The sequence below is a fragment of the Pogona vitticeps genome, chromosome 3, assembly GCF_051106095.1.
Source record: "Pogona vitticeps strain Pit_001003342236 chromosome 3, PviZW2.1, whole genome shotgun sequence".
Lineage (NCBI taxonomy): Eukaryota > Metazoa > Chordata > Lepidosauria > Squamata > Agamidae > Pogona > Pogona vitticeps.
Window position 1 is genome coordinate 257,456,735 of NC_135785.1, and position 20,144 is coordinate 257,476,878.

Here is a 20,144-nt window from a genome sequence, read left to right on the forward strand (position 1 = left end):
TTGCTCTGATTAATATTATTATCATTTAAAAATCTTTGTCTTTTAAAGCCTCAACTTGTTCCTCCCTCTCCACATCCCAAGCGTGCCACGGATCTACCCAGTGTCTTGGCGGGGAGAGGCATTGTCTGCCTTCTCTTTAAGTGTTTGCATGGGAAATCGCCTCCCCCCCCCAAGGAAAGTAAAAATATTGAGGATCGCCCTTGGATTATTTTTTGCAAAGATCAGCCCCCCCCTTAAGTTGCCTGCTACTTACCCCGCCAACCTCTATGCCTCCTTTTTTTTTTACACCCCCCCTTCCTTTCTCCTTTTGGTAAGCGGGAAGGTTAAATGTGCAGAATTCCCACAGAGACGGACTTGTCTGCAGAATCCTGATCGCTGGATCCCCTTCCTCTCCTCTCCTGGAAGCCCCCTCCCTTTTCCAGATGTTGAGGTGTGAGGAAGCAACTAATTGCGGTATGGATGGAGTGGTGGGAGTGTTGCGTGGGTGGGTGGGTTTGGCTGGGTGGTGGTGGTGGGAGAAGGCTTTGATGAAGGAGGGGCCCGGCGCTGCTGTTGAGTGATGATTAGACGTGTGATTTAATGCAAGCCTCTAAAGACTTGAGTCAGCTCCTCGGCCTTCATTCTGTCCTCCCTCTTTCTGGACCCATTTCTTGCAAGATCAAGCAAAAGTATGTTTTTTTTTTAAAAAAATACCATATATTTTTTGGGGTTGGAAGCGCCTTTTCTTCCCTCTCCAGATGTTGCAAAAAAATGGCACAAGTGCTACTCACAGCGGTAGACTTCAGAAAGGTTCTGAAATATACAAGCAATGCAATCACACCCTCCAGTTAACTGTGCTTCTTATGGTTGTTAACTCAGAAATAAGCCTTGCAGAATTCAGCAGAATAGCCTTGCTTACTTCTGTGTAAGCATACACACTCCTCTTCCAGGGAGGCAGCAGCCCTTTAAAAACACACTGCTGTTATTTTTTGAATTTAAATGGGCTTGCTTCCAACGAGAAAGCATCCCTATGATTATTTGGCAAAATACAATTCTTTACTTTATTCCTAGTGAAGCTGCAATCCTTAGCAACTTACCAGAGTAACCCTCACTGACCTATATGGAACTTGTTTCCAAGGAAGTGTGATTCAGATCCCGTTGGGAGTAGCTTTTTGTAAATGTTCCTCCAGGTTATTTTCTTCCGTAGTGATTTTTGAAAAAATATGGAGTTGGATTTTGTGTGTGTGTGTATGTGTATTTCAGCTCTGAAAGAACTTTGGCCACATGTTAATGTCAGATGCCCATCTGTGAGTCATAGATTGCCAAGAAGTGGCTCTGCTGGTTCTATTTTGTCCTGTAAGGGAAAATACCCGCAAATGCAATTGACTGGAATTGGTCCCTGTTCTTAAGGCTGCCAAGATGCTCCAGGAGATGAAGGGCCCTGGGAATATGAGGAGCGATGCCTGATTGGTAAAGAGAAAGCAAACATTGACACAGCAAAGAACTAGGCTGCCCTGTTCTTTCTCCTGGGCTTTCTTGACCGCTTAAAACGTTCTGAAAGATTCCCGCTGGCCCTCTTTCGTCTTGTTTTGAGGAATCCAACTGGAGTTTTCTGAAGCTGGCTGCTGTAGCCAGATCCTTTTCTGGGTTGACTTGGAAATCAGTTTAAGTAGAGTTCAGAGGGATTTGTTCTCCAGCAAAGCTGCAAGAGGTTGCAGCATTACTTTCTTGATCTGTTTCAGATGCCCAGGGTATTCTGCTGAATGAATTGCAGTGCTTTGAACAGCTGGATGGTTGCATAACCTGTGCTTCTGATAAAGCTGCATTTGAGTGAGGAACATCGGAAGCCTCCCCGCAACCATCTCTGATGTGTAGTTTTTAAAGAAATTGGAAGTAGAAGTCTTTGGCCGACCGTCCTCTTCCTTTCTTTTCCTCCTGGCAGAGTGAGGAATCCCGTGTGAAATATCAGAAAGGATGTTAAGTTGCTTATTTTTCTGCCAGAGAGTTCTTAATGTTGGTTGTGGATCGGAGAGGGAGTTGGAAGGTTGCTTGAATCTTGGTTCAGCATGATACTGGAAGGTGTAAATACTGTGAATTTTGTGTTCATTGTTTGCTTGTCACAGGTGGGAAAAATATTGTGTGGGCAAAATAAGTTGCACGTGCATGGGGAGAAGGCTGTGTGATGATAGAACTTTAAAACATGTACCCTGCAAGTTGTGTGATTTCGAGAGACAGCTTTCCCACAGTGTGCAAGAAAGATTTAAAGTAGCCCCACCAGCTATAATTCTGGCACATTCAAAGAGGCTCAGATTTCCAAATAAACATGCTTAGTACTCAGATGCCTAAATGAGCATGCTTAGTATGTGCTTAATATCAAGTTGTAAATATATTTACGATTAGGGCTCTAAAGGCCTGGTTCCAGAGTTCACGGGCCCCTTGGCAATAATCAATAGGTCAAAGTCACGGGCCTTTCCTATGCAGATGCTAGAAAAGTTACTTTTTTGGACTACAGTTCTCGGATCCCCCCTGGCATAGCTAATATGTAATATCACTTTATCTTACTGGGGAAAATTAAAAGGATGACTTTGAAAACCAAGCTGCAGGAGCTGATTAAAGGTCCCAGAGCACCCACCCGCAATGAACTATACTGTCGTTTTTGACGCATGCCGCATCCTGACGCTGAGCCTGGGATTCTGCAACTCGGACACCCGTGGACTTGAAAGCGTATCTTCTTGGCTTCACCAGGATCAGTCACACTGCAGCAATCAGATTTGTGTCCTGCGTGCATGAAGTCCCTGGTTCAGTCCCTGGCATCTCCAAGGGAGTGTGACTCTTGTCTGGCTGCCAAACAGTGTGAGGCTAGAGGTGGACGGACCTCTGGCCATGCAGGTTCCCCTTCCAGCCTGCTGTGCTCTCTGCAGCTCTTCTCTCTGGTCGCCGATTGGATGCAAGACTGTGGCTTTTCAGCGCTTGCAGGAAAACCTTGCTGAACGTTGAGGAAAAGACGAGGTCTGATCCTCCATCCCCATATCGCAGTCCTTGGCCTGAAAAGAGGGACTTCTCCTTCCGTTGTGCCAAGCAAGCGATCTTTGCATGGACGCAGGAACAGCGTAGACAGGACTGAGGTCATGGCACCAAACAGGATGGAATTGATCTAAATCAAACTGGTTTTAATCATGATTTAATTAAAAAAATAAAGTAAAAATGATTTAAATAAAAACACATTTTTAAAAAAAAATTAAATTGTGATTTAAATCAATTTGGTTTTTAAAAAAATCTTTGTTTTCTATCCACTCAGGAACCAAGGGTTTCTGAACTGGTGCGAGACAACTTTCTGATTATCCCCGTTGTTGAAGTTTACTCTGTAAGCATCTCAGGGCAGGCACTTATTTTTTTTAAACTTATGTAGCCTAGCAAAGAACCGCATACTTGGACACTGAGGGAAAGAAATAAATGTTGATCTCCGTGTACTCAAATATTTCTCCCAAGTGATTGCATCTTGGGCTGCAGCCAAAGTTGGAAGCAATCCCACTGAGATACATTTTGGGGAGGGGGAGAGGAGATTGACCTCAAACCCCTTAGCATTTGTGCCCACCCACAGCTATTATTTTTAGAAGGATAGGTTGGGGGAGATCTGGCAACAAATGGGAAGGATCAAATACTCTTTGTGTGTGTGTATTGATTTCCTTAGCCCTCCGCTTGTTGCTTTCTCTGTAAATGGACCAAAATGCTATCGGAAAGAATTCAGTGGATCTGAACGGAATTCAGCGGGCTTTATTTCTGAAAGCGACGTGCAAATGGCTGCGTTTGTGGTGTGGTGTGCAGTCTGCCTCCAAGGGGTTTGGAAACTGCAGGTCAAGTCATGCTTTGTGTTGCTCCTTGCACAAAGTTCCTTCTGCTGCAAAGGGAATGGCTCAGATTGAATCCATGTGGCGGGCACAGGATCTCTTCCAGCCGCTGCCTCTTCCTGCTGCTCCACAGATTCCACCCCCCCTCCTCCCCGGTCCCTTGTGTAACTGACACTGTTTTGTCCTCTGGCAAACTTTCCTTTGGAAATGGCATGGCCGGGGGATTCTGCATGACATGAGTTCAGGAGAAACAATGGGTCCCCCTGTTCTTTGAGATCAGGGTGTTTGTAAACACAGACACAATTGCCATGAAGCCAATGTTGCATTGCATCCTTTAGAAAAAGAAATCTGGGGAGTGCAGTCCCAGAAGGGTAAATATTCATTAGCTTAGTTATGTTTGATCCGATCTCCCTCCCTCCCTCATTGTTGTTAAAAGGAGAGTGACAAGTAACAGGCCGGGTCCTATCTGTTTTTCAGAGATGTCTTTATCTCTTTTGTGCTTAAAACTCATTTACCCCTGCCTCCAAAACGTTTGACAGGGCAGGGATGTTGAGAAAGGCAGTCCCCTATGGTGGCTGTACAAACAGGGCTTTTCTCCTCCGGGTGATATATTGTGATGTTGTTTGTGTCTTTTGCCTGGGAAGGACAAGCCGTGAAAGTGCTCTTTGAAAAGTATGTGTTGGGGCTTCCTTAGTGAGTCGGGTGAGGAGAAAACTATGTGAGGACTTTCGGAAAAAGGGTGTGTGTTCCAGTCTCCGATCCAAATATAGCGCTTTTGAAGCATATGTGGTTCATATATTTGCTAAAGCCATTGCTGTCACTGCAGTCATATTTGCTTTGTGATCCTTGTCCAAAGGGATTAATTTTGAGTGAATTCTGGGATATTTTGTGATCAGAAGAGAATTCCTGTGTGTTAGCAGTTGTCGGTTGTTAGTAGAGGGTTAAATCTTCATATTTTGGTATTTTGTGTACTGTTTGAGCGTTTCAGGCCCTCGTCATACAGTGTTGGTCTAATGCTGTGAAGAATTACTGAGCAAAATACGTCTCTGGGAAACGGCACTGCCCTTTCTGAAGGCGAGGATTAAAGAAAAACTTGCTCCCCTTTTTGCAAAACCTTTGGCATGGGTAATACTGCAGAATTCTTAGCATTGGCTGGATTAAGATGAAGGCACATCAGCTGAGCTGGCCTGGAGCAGCCTTACTTGTCCATTGCCTTGCAGCAGCTTCTCCACCGCCTTTGTAAACATTACACCGAGGTTTTGCAGGAACCTCTGAATCTGATAAGCTGCATTTTCAGGATAAGGAAGTGGGGATCCAGGAAAATCTGGGAGGGGTGCCTTCTGTGAGCTGATCTTGGAGGCAGGCACTGAATTTAACCGCTTGTTAATTTTGAAAAGAAAAAAACCTCTTTCTGGAGTTTGATTCTGTGCACTCATATTTTGGCATACGTCCCACTAAGGCTACTGAACTTTTAATTCCAACGGAGCACTGGATTGTGCTGCAAAGCATGGGGAAATGCTTTAACTCTTATCATGTCGTTAGTACGTCCTGCCAACTTGTTTCCAACTTACGACAACCTTAATGAATTTACGAAGTATGGGTAAAGGTAAAGGTTCCCCTTGACAACTTGTCCAGTTGTGTCCAACTGTAGGGGGCAGTGCTCATCTCCATTTCCAACCCATAGAGCCAGCGTTTGTCCGAAGACAGTTTCCGTGGTCAGGTGGCCAGCGCAACTAGACACGGAACGCCGTTTACGAAGTACGAGAGATAGCCAATGACCGCTCACTAGCGAGTTTCCAGGGCTGAGCAGTGATTTGAAGCCAAACACCTTGAGTCCTAGGCCAACATACTGTCCACTTGGGATGGGGACTTGGGTCGCAGAACTCCCTGTCAAGTTGGGCTTCAGTTGAACTGGTAACTCAGCTTGGGTGTGACTTGAGGTGTTTTTTTCCCCAGTGGCTCAGACTCAACTTGGAATCCACCCAACTCTCCCTTATTTTTGGGGGGGACAGCACTTGTTTTTAATATGGGACTTGGGACCAGAGACTTGGACTCAGACCTTGGACCTCAAGACTTGCCAACAACCCTGCTATCCACAACACCAGACTGGCTGTCATACTGGTATTTCTTTTTTTCTGAAGGAGAAAAAACTGTTCCCTGTGGTCCAGCAAAGGAGATTCTGTGTAGAAGGGGGTCTGCTGTGCAACTGAAGTAGAGGGACATCTGAAGCAGAGCTATGAAAATTTGTGTCTTTGAGCCATGACCCCCCAGAATTCCTTAGGCAGGATGGCTGGTGCCCTCATTTGGGTGTGGGAAAATTGTATGCCTTTAAAATGTATATATCTATGGCAGTAGCAAATGTATATTATAAATGTATATAAATGTATATATCTGTATGCTAGTAGCAGACATCATGCCCTAGCTGCAAGACACGTACATAACTGCTAACTTCCAGTAATGGATAAATCATTGACCTGCTGCCTATTGTCTCTGGATAATGTAGTTACAGTCTCTACACTGTTGTGTATTCAAGAACTTGTCTAACTTGTCTATGTACTCAGGAAATTATCTGTTGACCATTATCTGTGCCTGTTTACTATTAACTGTATGTTTACCAGCCTGTCTGTTTACCAACCACTGTGTTTACTGATGCCTTTGTATTCAAGGAAATTAGCTGTCTCTAACTCTGGTTATTCTGTTGTGTATTCAAGAAATTAGTTACCTCTGTATTGATTAACTTGTTCAAAGGTAGGGGATACAATAAACTGAGGGGAGGCCGGATCGAGAGAGGAGAACTCCCACTGAACAGGTGCCTCATGGCAGGCTGTTCTGTATTCATCCGGATCCCATCCTGAAAACCACACTCTGAGTGTCCCGTGTCTCTTTTCCTTTCTCCTTGCTGGTCGAGGAGAAAGATCCCTGCCTTGAGGCTTCATCTGCAAGATCCCTACTTCCTCTCATCTTGCAGATCCCGACATTTGGGCCCAACCGGTTGGTTGCTGAGTGCTTTTGTGTAAGTGTGCCTCTGAAAGGATTCTCCCCTGTGTATTGAATGAGCGCCAGGGTGGTGTAGCAGGTCAGCAGAAGTCAGGTGTTACTGGACAGCATGTAGAATGAATGGATGCCTTCAGTGCTTGGTCCAGGGCCACAGTGGGATGGCTGGCAATCTCCCTGCACAGTGACTTCAACGATGCTGAGTTTGGAACTTTTCCTGTTGAGTCAAGCCCTTCTGCCGTTCTGAGTGATTTCAGTAGATAATATCCGGGCAGTGTGATGCGACTCGTTTGTGGATGGTTCGGTCAGTCTTTGCATCACTAAGATGCCCTTTCGGAGTGATGGCTAGGACCCACTGTGGTTGATGGGGTACAGCAACCAATGTGGACAAGGCCAGGGGCAAAGGAGGGTATGCATATGCACATACAGAGGCCTATTTTCTCTTGTGCACACAAAGGAAGCCAGGTGTAGGCAGGGAAGCATCCACACCTGCATCTCACACAGAGTCCTTCTGCCTTTGATAAGGAGGCGGGCAGCCTGAGGTAGGGCAGTCATGGACAAACCAGCACTATGCCATGGAGTTGTGTGTATGTATTCATTCTGTGCTGTCAAGCCAGAACCAACTTACAGAGACTCTAACAGGCCTTTCAAAGTAAGTGAGATATTTAAGGAGTGGTTTTACCAGTTCCACTTCCCTAGTGAGTTTCCATGGCTGAGCAGGGATTCGAACCCTGGTCTCCAGAGTTCTAGTCTATCACTCTCTCTACTACACACTACAGATCTATGTGCCATATAAGTAGTATACTCGAAATTCCTGTTTGGGGACTTGAGACAATTCAGAAGATGGGCAGGGGATGTCACTGAGCGCCCCTTAAAATCTACGCTAAATATCTAAAAATATGATGTAATATCACTGTAACAGAGTTGCAACAAACAAAATCACATCCCATTCAGAGAGCAAGAATAGATCTACATTTGGAACTTAATCCTCTATCAGTCTACAGTGGTGCCTCGCATTATGACGTTAATTCGTTCCAGCGAAATCGCTGTAGAATGAAAACGTAATACGAAATAAAAAAGCCCATAGAAACGCATTAAAACCCGATTAATGCATTCCTATGGGCTTGAAACTCACCGTCCAGCGAAGATCCTCCATAGCGCGGCCATTTTTGCTGCCCGTGCAGTGAGGAATCCGTCCCAGATAAGAGCGGGGAGCCATTTTTTTAATCCGGCGGCCATTTTGAAACTGCCGATCAGCTGGCCAAAAATTGTCGTTTTGCGAGAATCGGTTCCTGAAGCAGGGAACCGATCATCACAAAGCGAAATTCCCCCATTGAGATCATCGTAAAGTGATTGCTTTTGCGATCGCAAAAAGTTTGGCGTAATGCGATTTTGTTGTTAAACGGGGCGTTCGTCTTGTGAGGCACCACTGTATTTTGGACACACAATTCCCCACCCCACCCCTTCTTCTATGCTCAAAAGTAGCACCTCCGTTTCTAACTTGGAAAATGTTTTTAGTTGTGTATGTGTATGTGCTTATTTCCTTTCGTGCAAAATATGGGTGTGGAAGAGATACACAAATCGGAATTAAGAAGAAGGCAGCCCAGGACACATGCTGAACATATGTGCAGCCATACTAGGGAGAGCTGTGGCTGTGCAATACAGCATCTGCTTTGTATATATAAAGTTGAGCCACAATTCCTGGCATCTCCAGGTGATGCTAGGAAAGAATCCTGACATCGTTGAGAACTGCTGTCACAATAGTGGACTGGATTGACCTGCAGTCTGATGTCGTGGGGAGCAGTGTTCTGTTGTGGTCTTGACCTGAATAAATGTTCAGAGAAAGCCCAGAATCCTATTGTAGATTTATGCATACATATAATGGTGTAAATAGTGGTGGCAATTTGCTGCTAATTTAATAAGTTATGGCTCAGATTCCTAGTCAAGCAGCTAGGAGTGTGAATGGTAAGCTGCAGCCATTTACACACATGCCATGTAAATTCACAGTAAGATTCTGGCCACTGTTTATTGGAACTTTTTAGGCTTGGTACGCCAGCGGCGACTTGTTAATTATCAGCAGTTGGCTGTTGTGGTTTGCACCATTATATTTACAGTAAGTCCACAGTAGGATTCTGGCCATGTGGATCGGTTAGGAGATGTCTTTTCCAAGGTGGATGTTAACTGGATCGGTGGCAGTGTATTTAGATTTCTTTCTTGGGTTAACTGTTGAGGTGGGAATCTTTGCTGACAAAAGTTTTCATAGCAGACAAACAGAACAGCTAAACATACAGTGAGCAAACCACCAGTGAGCAAACCTTTTGGAACGAAATACAGAAATTAGCAGCCCTCTGGAGGATTCTGTAGCTGCCTTTCTGGATGAATAAGGAGTCTGCTCTCTCTGTGTTCCCTCTCTTTCATATGACTACTTAAGTGGCAAAACAATCCCTTTGCAGTAACAATGTCATTGATGACCTTGCATAATTCAAACCACGTCTGGGTTGCAGTCTGCCTGTTTATTTATGTGGCAGAATGGAAAAGTAAAACTATGAAATGTCTAATTTCATCTGTAGCAGTTAGTGATGGCAGAAACCACCAGGGAGACCTGTAGGTTTTGAGGGCGGGCATTGGTGTTAGAAGCTGTTTGGTCAAGGCGCCATGCAGAACATTGGTTAACAGGGGCCTAAATTGTGTCTAAAATTGGAAGGATGCCAGAGGTGCCTGTAAGTATGACCTAAAACAGGGGCTTCTCCTGGAAATATTTACGGCTTGGCTAGGTTAGGAAGGTCCAGCGGGCTCTTCAGAGTTGGAACCTTGATAGTGACTGAACAGGAGGATTCTGTCAACTCTTGAATATGTTCACTACTTTATAGTCATGGAGAGCCAGCCACAAGCGGCACTTTCACTTGCTGTGGTGCCTCGCTTAACGATTGCCTTGCTTAACGATTGCCTCGCTTAACAAGGAAATCGCTGTACGATTAGGTTTTTGCGATCACTTTTACGATTGCAAAATGATGGTTTAAATTGGGTTTTTCTGCTTTGTGATGATTGGTTCCCTGCTTCGGGAACCAATTTTTGCTTTACGATGATCAGCAAACAGCTGATCGTCAGGTTTCGAAATGGCCGTCAGGTGAAGAAAATGCTTCCCCCCCCCGCTGTTTTTAGGAAGGCTTTTTCGCTTAACAGGCAGCAGAAAATGGCCGCCGTATGGAGATCTTCGCTGGACGAGCAGGTATTCAGCTCATTGGAATGCACTGAACAGTTTTCAATGGGTTTTTTAATTTCGTTTGACAACATTTTCGCTGTACAGTGATTTCGCTGGAACGAATTAACGTCAAGCAAGGCACCACTGTATGACCTATAGATGTGGAAGGGAGTTTAGCTGATCCCATGTGCAGTATTCTTGATCCTGGACTGTCAGGATAGTGGGGGCTGAGTGGGTGACTCCAGGCAGAGATTACGTTCCTCTTTGTGAGAATGAGCCTTCTTGGGTCCAGTTGGGTGGTGGCAGACCAGCTTCAGGCTCTCCTGGATGAAACAGATGCCCTGGATCCATTCCAGTCGGGCTTCAGGCCGCGTCACGATACAGAGACGGCATTGGTCGCCCTGTATGATGACCTGCTGAGGGAGGCTGACAGGGGCAAAACGTCTCTGTTGGTCCTCCTCGACCACGGTATCCTCCTGGGGAGACTCTCTGAGTTGGGAATCGGTGGCCTGGCGTTAGCCTGGCTCCGCTCCTTCTTGGAGGACCGTCCCCAGAGAGTTCAGCTTGGGGAGAGTATCTCGGCCCCGTGGAGCTCCAATTGTGGGGTTCCACAGGGGTCGATTATCTCCCCAATGCTATTTAACATCTACATGAGGCCGCTAGCTGGGGTCATCAGGGGGTGTGGAGCATCGTGTCACCAGTATGCTGATGACACCCAGCTCTACATCTCCTTTTAACCAACTGCAGGTGATGCCGTCCTGTCCCTCCAGCGCTGCCTGGGGACCGTACTGGAATGGATGCAGGAGAATGGCCTGAGGCTGAACCCGGACAAGACGGAAGTCCTGAGGGTGGGGCCCCCCGTGGTTGGTGACTTGGACGGCTCTCTCTCGTTTGGGGGGGCGACCCTGGCTCCGGTGAGTGGGGTCCGCAGCTTGGGCATACACCTGGACCCGACGCTTACCATGGAAACACAGGTGGCGTCGGTGGTCCGTTCCGCCTTTTTCCATCTTTGGCGGATTGCCAGGCTGCGGCCCTATCTCGACACGGGGGCGCTCACTACCTTAGTGCATGCGCTTGTAATCTCAAGATTAGACCACTGCAACGCGCTCTACGTGGGGCTACCTTTGAGGTTGATACGGAAACTTCAGATGGCGCAGAATGCAGCAGCCAGACTCCTTACTGGAGGGAGAAAATACCATCACATTTCTCCTATCCTGGCTAGACTGCACTGGCTGCCCATCCGTTTCCGTATCGACTTCAAAGTTTTAATGCTTACATATAAGGCCCTATACGGTTTGGGACCTCGATATTTGGCGGAACGCCTTCACCCACCAAGTTCTACCCGGATCACCCGCGCGAGCCAGGAGGTGAGGCTGAGGAGCCTGACGCCGAGGGAGGCCCGAAGGGAGAAGACACGAAACCGGGCCTTCTCGGCGGTGGCTCCTCACCTTTGGAACAATCTCCCTCCTGAGATTCACGCGGCCCCTACCCTGGGTACATTTAAAACTCAGCTAAAAACATGGCTTTATGTTAAGGCCTTCCCTCCTGCCAGCATTTAATTTAATTTAATTTATCTTTCTTCTTTATCATTTATGATTTATGTTATGTTTGTTAATTAATATTTCTATTTTATGTTGCTATAATTGTATTAATATTGTTGTTAGCCGCTCAGAGTGGTATAAATTTACCAGATGGGCGGGATATAAATCAAATAAATAAATAAATAAATAAATAAATAAATAAATAAATAAATAAATAAATAAATAAATAAATAAATAAACTATCCTCCCATTGCAAACGAGACTTTTTTGGGGCACGGTATTCACAAAGATAGTGGAGTGGAATAGACCCAACTGTTTTCAATGCAGGTTCATCCCCGGATTTGGCTCTGAAAGAACAAATGTGACCCTGATGGATGACCTTTTGGGGGAGTAAGATAGGACAATTGTGACTCTATTGATTCTCTTTGATTTCTTAGTGGCTTGTGGCCAAGGTGTCTTTCTCGACAGGCTTTCTGAATTCAGTATAGGTAACACAGTGGTTCTGGTTGTACCTGTGGAGTTCGTTTCAGGATGTAGGAGTGAGGCAAGATGTGGTTCTTGATGCTGTGGCTCTTGTGTGGTAGGGTCTCACAAAGCTGTCTTCTGCCTCATGCTCTCCATGTATGTAAATCCAGTTGGAGAAGTCTTCTAATTTCTAGTGTCATTTCAGTCTTTGAAATGAGATGTCCTTAGTATGCTGATGACACTTATCTGTGCTTCCTGATGTCACTTGAGTCAAGTGAGGGAATGCAAGTTCAGAACTGGAGACTGGACTCTGTACTGGAGTGGAGAAAGGCCAATAAACTGAAGTGGAATCCCAACAAGGTAGAAGTGTTGCAAATAGCTGACTCACCACATCCCCACTGATTCAATGGACCTACTGTAGCAAGAAGATTACATCCACTCTGTGGGGTTGTTCTTAATGGTGAACCAGAAAGTTAGTTGGTGTAGAATTCAGCCAGAATATTCTGAGCGAATTACTATATATTTCCGTGTATAAGACTATACTTTTGTCTAAAATCTTTAGACTAAAAATTGAGGGTTATCTTATACACGGAAGTAAGTTGAGGGGAGAATAAAAACAAGTGGAGGGAAAAGCAGGGATCAAATCAATCCTGCAGCACTTTGATCCCTTTCCCCCTACACTAGCTAAGCTCCACTTAGATTTCTTAATTTTGGATTAGAAAAGTAATGAGTGTCTTATACATGGGGGCGTCTTATACACAGAAAAATACCGTACATTGCTTATTTACTTCTGAAGTCAGTTTAAAGTGCTGCTGACCCCAATTCTAGAATGAGTGACTCTTCCCCACTCCCATTTTTCAGACTTAAAGGACTGTCATATGAGGCAACTGCTTGTGATGCTTCTAGGTAGCCACATTTCATTCCAGCTGTACAGTGGTGCCTCGCTTAACGTTTGCTTCGTTTAACGTTTTTTTCGCTTAACGTTTATTTTTTTCAGAGGCAGATTGTGCTTCGTATAACGTTTTTCCCTATGGGCGATTTTCGCATAGCGTTTTTGGGACCATGCTTCGCTTAACGTTTTTGGTTTTAGGTCCCCTGCTTCGCTTAACGTTTTTTTTGTTTTCAATTTAAAAAGTGTCTTAGAAGGGTCCAAAACGGTTCTAAATGCTTGGATTCGTTAGAGGACCCCTTAAGTCATGTGCAAACCTGATTTGGCTTTGATCTGACGTTTCGTTAATTTTTTGTGAATTTTTGTTTTTTGGCCCATAGGAACCAATGGACCTGTCAAAATCTGACAGCTCCATGCTTTCCTATGGGGGAGAAAACAATTTACAAAAAATTAACGAAAGTTCAGATCAAAGCCAAATCAGGTTTGCACACAACTTAGGGGGTCCTCTAACGAACCCAAGAATTTAGAACAGTTGCTGAGTCTTCATTAATTTTTTGTGAATTTTTTCTTCCCCCATAGGAAATAATGGAGCTGTCAGATTTTGACAGCTGTCAAAAGTTGGGGGAAAAAAATTCACCATTAATTAACGAAAAGTCAGATCAAAGCCAAATTAACTTTTGCATCCGTTTTAGAGGGTGCAGAAGCTAATCCAAGCATTTAAAACCATTTTTGACCCTTTTATGACACACTTAATTTTGCAAAAATTGACTTCGCAAAGCCATTGAAACCTATTGAGTCAGCTACAATACATTCCAATGGAGGATACATTGTATCGTTTAACGATGTTTCCTATGGGTTTTTTCGCTTAAGGACGGCAATCCGTGCCTATTGGAACGGATTAACCGGTTTCCAATGCATCTCTATGGGAAATGGTGTTTCGCATAAAGTTTTTTTCGCATAAGGTTTTTTTTTTTGGAACCAATTAAAAACGTTATGCGAGGCACCACTGTAGTTTCCAAACTATGTTGAGAGCTGTCCCTTGTACAGTGGACCCTTGACTTATAGACGGCTTGACTTACAGACTTTTTGAGTTACAGACTTCTCTGGCTGCAAAATTTAGGTTTGACTTGCAGACTGAGATTTGACTTACAGACCAGAAAAAAACCAAAATGGAACAAAAACAGCCTGTTACGGGATTAATCGGTTTTCAATGCACTGTAGGTCAATGGAGACTTGACTTACAGACTTTTTGACTTGAGAATCGCTGTCCAATACGGATTAAGTTCTCAAGTCAAGACCCCACTGTAGAATCTATTGCAGCAGTCTACCTTAGATTTGACAAACAGTATGTGTCACAGTTAGTATGGATTTTTCCTTTTGTAACACAAGCTGTACATGTTGCAGAGTTCTGATTATTTTGGGGAGGAAATTTGGGTTATCTTGGTACAGAATGTTTAGGCAAATATTCGCTTTTTAAAATCTTGATCTGATTGCAGCCAGGTTTAAATACGTTGAATTATAGGTTACATTGTGCTCAGTGTGATCAGTCATAAGTTGCAACAGGGGGCAAAAACCATTAAAAAAAAAAGAATTATACAGAGCCCTATTTTTCCGTTAGCTGGTGAATGGATGATTTAAATTCCTCCCCTTCTTTCCTATTAATTTATATTATTTGATCCTGCAGTAAACAAGCCACTTAGTTAGTGCCATAACTGTGTGTAAGAGAGCGAGTGAGGATCTTTTCCAGGGACTCTTCTCTTCTCATGAGATGGCCAAAGGAAGAGCCTCAGCTTCAGGATCTGTCCTTCCAGTGAGCACTCAGGGTTGATTTCCTTCAAAATGGATATGTTTGTTCTCCTTGCACTCCAGGGACTCTCAAGAGCCTCCTCCAGCACCACAATTCAAAAGCATCAATTCTTCAGCCGTCAGCCTTCTTTATGGTCCAGCTCTCACTTCCATACATCGCTACTGGAAAAACCATAGCTTTGACTATGTGGAGCTTTGTCAGCAAGGTGATGTTTCTGCTTTTTAAGATGCTGTCAAGGTTTGTCATCGCTTTACTCCGAATAAGCAGGTGTCTTTTAATTTCATGGCTGCTGTCACCATCTGCAGTGATCATGGAGCCCAAAAAAGTAAAATCTGTCCCTGCCTCCATATCTTCCCCTTCTATTTGCCAGGAAATGATGAGACCAGTGGCCATGATCTTAGCTTTTTTGATGTTGAGTTTCAGGCCGTTTTTTGCACTCTCCTCTTTCACCCTCATTAAGAGGTGTTTAATTCCTCCTCAGTTTCTGCCATCAGAGTGGTATCATCTGCATATCTGAGGTTGTTGATATTTCTTCCAGCAATCTTAATTTCGGCTTGGGATTCATCCAGTCCTGCCTTTCGCATGATGTATTCTGCATATAAGTAAAATAAGCAGGGAGACAATATACAGCCTTGTCTTACTCCTTTTCCAATTTTGAACCAGTCAATTGTTTCATATCCAGTTCTAACTGTTGCTTCCTGTCCCACGTATAGATTTCTCAGGAGGTAGATAAGGTGGTCAGGCACTCCCATTTCTTTAAGGACTTGCCATAGTTTGCTGTGGTCCACACAGTCAAAGGCTTTTGCATAGTCAATGAAGCAGAAGTAGATGTTTTTCTGGAACTCCCTGGCTTTCTCCATAATCCAGCGCATTTTAGCAATGTGGTCTCTAGTTCCTCTTTCCCTTTGATATCCCACTTGTGAATTCTGAGTCCACATACTGCTGAAACCTACCTTGTAGGATTTTGAGCATAACGTTGCTAGCGTGTGAAATGAGGGCAATTGTACAGTAGTTAGAGCATTCTTTGGCACTGCCCTTCTTTGGGATTGGGATGTAGACTGATCTTTTCCAATCCTCTGGCCACTGCTGAGTTTTTCAAACTTGCTGGCATATTGAGTGTAGCACCTTTAGAGCATCCTACAGCTGACCAGCCATCCACCGTTCCTCACTGAGAAAGAGCCCACCTAGTTGTCTAGAAAACTGGTTGTATTGCAGCTCTACTCTTATACCATCAATATTTTTCCTCTAATATTCAAACAAATCCTACCCTCCTGTACCTTCAGCCCATTCCTGTCTTCTGCAAGTGGCAGGTAACAAGTCTCTGCTCTTTGGCAGTAGTGCCTTGTGTGTGCGGGGTTGGGGGATTTCCCCCTAAACCCTTCTTATTCAGTGTGATAGAAGATAAATTGTGTTGGAGTTGACAATCACAATAGAAGGATGATTGACATTCCCATGGGTGAGATTCTTGTACTTAACCTGGGTTATAAGGTAGATACAGTGGTACCTTGCTTAACAACGATAATCCGTTCCAGGAAAATCGCAGTTAAGCGAAAACATTGTAAAGCGGGGAAAAACCCCCATTGGAACACATTGAAACCCGTTCAATGCGTTCCAATGGGGTAAAAACTCACTCTCCATATGGCGGCCATTTTCGCTGCCTGTATATCAAGGAATCCGTCCCTAAGCACAGCGGGGAGCCATTTTAATTACCCGGTGGCCATTTTGAAACCGCCAGTCAGCTGTTAGAAAAATGTCATTTTGTGAAGAATCGGTTCCCGAAGCAGGGAACCGATCATTGCAAAGCGAAATTCCCCCATTTAGACCATTGTTTTGCGATCACAATTGCGATCACAAAAAGATTGTCGTTAAGCGGATTCATCATAATGCGAGGCAATCATAAAGCGAGGCACCACTATATGTGGATGTCAGGGAGCCTGTCTTGAAAGAATTCTTACTTCTGCATAGGACTAAGGCTTGCTCAAAAATGATAGTTAAAGAAATTTGAAATAAATGCTGATGCTCCTTTTGTAAGGGAAGAAAACTGTCAGGAGCACAGAGGACACATTGTGTATACCAGGAAATAAAACTGAGCTAAATCTTCTCAGGAGATGTTTTTTTTTCTGGCAAAAATTCTGGAGATTTTCCCTGCCATCTTTTTTCACCTTCCTAGGGAATGAAGCCTGGGTTGTGCATATTTTGTGGTGGCTGCCATTTCTGCCCACACTCTGCAAGATGATGCTGGGTCAAGGGCATTTTTGAAGATCCCAAATAAGAGGCATGCTGCCAGTGAAATAGCTGCTGCTGCATTTGTAGCAGCAACAAAATAAGAAAGGGGGGAAAAATAAACTCTCACTACGGGTGGTGTGCCCTTTTTCCGAGAACATGACAGAGAACTCCTCATCCACCCTGAAAAATTCATTGAAAGGGTCCCTCAGATTTCTCTACCCCAGATGGAGAGGAAAATCTCACAAAGCCTTTGGCACACAGCTTTTATGCGACAGCCCTTCAGAATTTTGAAATGTCCTCACTCTTCTCTTCTCCCAGTTAAACATAGTTGTTTCTTCTTTCAGTCTTTTGTTATATTTTGTTCCATGCCAATAGTTTTTTCCCCTCACTTAAGCAACCCTAATACTGTATGTTTTTTGAGGGGTGTGAAACATTATTTATTTATATTTATTTATTTATTTTATTTCTATCCCGCCTATCTGATCATATTAGACCACTCTAGGCGGCTTACAATAAAAACAACAATGTAATTTTAAGACATTACAGCAGAAACGTAAATAAAAATAAAGAACAGAGTAAGAAAAAGATCGTCAAGGGTTTTCTGTTGGGAAGGCCTGCCTATACATCAATGTTTTTAGTTGTTTCTTAAAAATGCCCAGCGAGGGAGCCGCGCGAATCTCAGGGGGCAAGTTGTTCCAAAGGCAAGGAGCCACCGCCGAGAAGGCCCGGTTTCTGGTCTTTTCCTTTCGGGCCTCTCTCGGCGTTAGGCTCCTCAGCCTTATCTCCTGGCTCGCGCGAGTGACACGGGTAGATCTTGGTGGGAGAAGGCGTTCCGCCAGGTATCGAGGTCCTAAACCGTTTAGGGCTTTATAAGTAAGCCTTAACACTTTGAAATCGATGCGGAATCGGATGGGCAGCCAATGCAATGCGGCCAGGGTGAGGGAGATATGTTGGTATCTTCTCAGCCCACTGAGTAGTCTGGCTGCCGCATTCTGCACCACCTGTAGTTTCCGCAGCAATCTCAAAGGTAGCCCCACGTAGAGCGCATTACAGTGGTCTAATCTCGAGACTACAAGCGCATGCACCAGAGTGGTGAGAGACCCCACATCAAGGTAGGGTCGCAGCTGGGCTATCCGCCTAAGATGGAAGAAAGCGGAACGGACCACGGACGGCACCTGGGTCTCCATGGTGAGCGCCGGGTCAAGATGGACACCCAAGCTACGGACCCCATCCCTGGCGGGCAGGGTCACCCCCCCAAAAATGAGGGAGTTTCCCATATCCCCAGGTGTGGGGGCGCCCACCCTCAGTACCTCCGTCTTGTCCCATTAAAAGAGTGGTTCAATATTGCCACACACCCACTCAGGGAGTTTGCATGGCCAAGCTTGGATTTAAACCTGGGTCTCCTTTGTCCTGCAATATTATTATATCTGCTACACAGGGCTGTGCCCTGTTCATCTTCTTTGAATTCCAATTTGCCTGCCATCTTAAAAATGTGATACCCAGAACTTGAACATTGAAATGCTTTTGCAAGAGGTTCTATAGTTTCCGATAACTGTAACCCCTGAACTCTTCCTTCTACTGTAAACGTAATTCCGGAATCAATAGAACCAATGAAAACATATTTAGCCATCCATCTCTTGACAGCTGCAAGAATTCTCTTTGGTAAACATTGGAAAGACCCGGAGAATCCATTACAAGATGAGTTGCTAGCAAAAATTCTGGAAATGGATGAACTATCAAAATGGCTAGATTTGACAAGAGAGACGAACCATGAGGATGGTTGGCATAAATGTTATGACTGGCTCAGAAACAGAATGCAAATTAACATTTGATAATTGAAAGCCTATGATTAATCCAGAAATAGAACGTGTACTATAATTAAGTTATATTGAATGCCTGGGATAACATTTATAATTTCCCGCAGTCACTCTGCTGACTCATGGCCGACTTACGATCCTAAGATTTCTTTTTGCCCAGTCAATAATCTCCACTTTTCAGTACTTTGGATTCAATTATTGTTTTTCTGACTCTCCTTGTGGGGGGGGGGGGGAGGAACAGCTGACATATGGAAAGTCAGGGGAAAAAACGGGGGGCCATTGATTTTGCTTCCAATGGACTGGCTAACATGGCTCATTTTATCTTGGTGTGTAGAGTGGTGCTTACCTGGTTCTGTCACACTTAAGATCGGTTTGGCTTGTTGAAGAAAGATCATAGGTTTAGGACAACGCAGGCAACCCTGGCCTTCCAGATGATGTTGGATTGCAGTTCCCATATTCCTTATCACTCACTACCTGTGGCTGATGGAAATCGTCTAGAAATATCTGCAAGCACAATTGCCCGTCTCTGGCATAAGATTTCCAAGATCTTTTGGTTGGGTTTTCAGTTGGTTTTTCTTTTGTGCTTGTGGATGAACTTCAGGCATTGCAATTAAGTTGGGAACAGAGACATCTATGTCTTGAGCCTCTTGATAGTTTTCAAGATTGGATGCAGTCCAGTTCCTTTTCCTTTTGCTGTGCTGTTCCTCTGGTGTCCCTCCCTGCTGCTTCTCTTTAAAGCCTCCCAAGCTTCTATCCTTCATAGCCAGTGACTGTGACCCCTGGCCACTTGCCTCAGCAGAGCAAATCTGTTGAGTGAGGTTGTGCTGTTCACCCACTGTCACTTTTGTTGTGCTTTTTCAACAGAGCAGGAGATGGGTAGCACTTCTCTAAATTGAACTTCCCCTTGGGGAGCTGCTTGAGTGCCCTTGTGAATCTTCTCCTTGGCAGCAAAAATGGTTGGCATACATACACTGCCTAAGAAGTACCTTTGTTGTCATCTGCAGAAAATGTACTGGTTGTGAGTTCAGTAGGTTGCCCTGTCATGTGGACACTTCATTCCCTACCCTCCACTTTGATTACTTTTTTGATCAATCAGCTATCTCTAAATTAAAAAACTAGCTCTGAAATGGGTATGTGATTATAGTTACAGGCCACGGAATGGCAGACATATCCCCGGGAGCCTCTCTGCACCCATCAGTCCCAATCTTACACTCCCTAATGAGCTAACCATCTGATAAATGACTGTCATTAAAGAAACTTCTCTCTTCTGATAGAACCATTTGCCTTGAAATGATTAACAGCTTCCTAGAAGAGCTGGCTTTCAAGCCAAGGGCTCTATGTGCCAGGCCCAGATCAGCGAATGTCAGTAAGCCTCG

At 44.5% G+C, this 20,144-nt stretch overlaps 1 protein-coding gene across 3 annotated transcripts in view; it reads left to right on the forward strand.

Moving 5' to 3' along the window:
* Positions 1-20,144, forward strand: part of RAB30 (RAB30, member RAS oncogene family) — a 66,396-nt gene that overhangs the window by 467 nt on the left and 45,785 nt on the right. Inside the window, exon 1 of one of the 3 annotated variants that reach the window (XM_072993504.2) lies at positions 46-453. The exons of 1 other annotated variant lie outside the window; for it this stretch is intronic. The gene's annotated coding sequence lies outside the window, so the exon portion shown is untranslated. Of the gene's footprint in view, positions 1-45; positions 454-587; positions 669-20,144 lie in introns of those variants that run through there. One more of the 3 variants, XM_020808171.3, reaches the window with a different exon arrangement.